The sequence below is a fragment of the Diachasma alloeum genome, unplaced genomic scaffold, assembly GCF_001412515.2.
Source record: "Diachasma alloeum isolate Michigan unplaced genomic scaffold, Dall2.0 Dall_scaffold_00675, whole genome shotgun sequence".
In the NCBI taxonomy this organism is placed as follows: Eukaryota; Metazoa; Arthropoda; class Insecta; order Hymenoptera; family Braconidae; genus Diachasma; species Diachasma alloeum.
The window spans coordinates 2,070-3,760 of record NW_021680807.1 but is presented as its reverse complement, the minus strand read 5'-3'; positions in this window follow the sequence as shown (position 1 = coordinate 3,760).

The following is a 1,691-nucleotide window of genomic DNA, read 5'->3' as shown; positions in this document are numbered from 1 at the left end:
CCCGCCTTCGCTAAATATACAGCGTCGATGATTGTCTGCAAAGTATATTGATAATTATCCAACTCCATTATCAAATGATCAGACCAATCCCTCATTCGATTCATCATAGTATGATACGGTTGTCCATAAAAAGTTCCGTTCTTGGCCAAGTCCTCAATTAACTTGATAGCATCATGAAGAGCTGTGAGACTTGCTGCTGTTCGATTTTTCATTTCATCGAGTTCATCATGCAGATGATGCAATCCTGTTTGAATTATATGTGGTCGAGAATTATCAACTGTTTTATTCATTATCCGACCATAATCGTGTTGAGTTTCATTCAAGGAATGGAAAAATGTCTCTGAAATTATCCCCAGAAATCCTGAGGGTACATATTTCTTATCACTCATTGATTCATTCATGAAAAAGAGGAATTGATTGATATATTTTTCCACATTCTCCTCTTTCATCAACAGATTTTCCGCTTGAAGAACGATCACACATTTTTACATGTTCGATTCATGTTTTCCAACATTTCTCGTGTCACAAATGGTCTTTGAGAAATGAATTTTCTCAAGTCAATATAAGCTGCAAGACGCCAATCTGCAGTGGTGAAACGCACTCTGCCTGCTACTTCATAATGCAACCCGCTTTGACTATGAATTCCCGTGTTCAGGAAATCCACAGCCTGACAGAGTGTCACCGCGAGGACTTGTAACACAATAACCTTCACGATCATGTTGTCTAGCTCAACAAACACACTGAACTGATGATTTTAAAGATGAGTGGAGGCAGATATAGTGCTCGCTACCCCCCACTGTTATGACTGCTATCGAATCCCAGCCATTTAACATAATGTCGGTTTCCATTTTTTTTCAAAACTTTTTCTACGAGATATACATCTGGATGTTTCGTCTTCAGTAATTCTTCCTCATAGAAACTGCCACTAATTAATTCATTTTTATAATCCTTTAGCTTATATGTGATCGGATTGGTGTTATTAATTTCTCGAATAGTGAATATTTCAGTAGTCCAATTGGGGGTATATCCTTTCTCAAAAACATGTTTTGCTTTGCTTATACGAACTTTATCACCCACGCGAAATTTCGGTCTTCTACTGTTCACACGAAAGTCGGCGTAAATAAGGCGTAATTTTTTTGCATTTTCTGTTGTTACATCAGCAGGCCTCATACCAATAGTTCGATGTTTTCTATGGTTATATTCACGTATGAGCTCCGGTAACGTATCAATCCACTTGTAATTTCCACGCAAACTGAACTGTAGCCACATTTTACTCTTCAATGTTCGATTGAATCGTTCACATATGGACGCCTTCAAATTACTGAATGTGGAATATAAATTGATATTATATTCTTTCATTAATCCGTGAAATTCAGAATTGTAGAATTCTTTCCCACCATCAACATGCAAATGTTTCGGCACACGCCCCCGTTGGAGAATGGAACTCATAGCTCTCGTCACATCCTGAGCATTTTTTCTTTTTATCGGCTCAGCCCACGCATACTTGGAAAAAATATCGATTACAGTCAGTAAAAATCTATTTCCATTATTGCTTTTCGCGTAAGCCGTCATATCCACCAAATCTGCCTGCCATGTTTCATCCAGATCACGAATGTTGACTCGTCGCCGAGGATAATTTCTTCGTGCTGGACGATGTAATTCTGTCACAACATCCAATTTATTCTCCGACA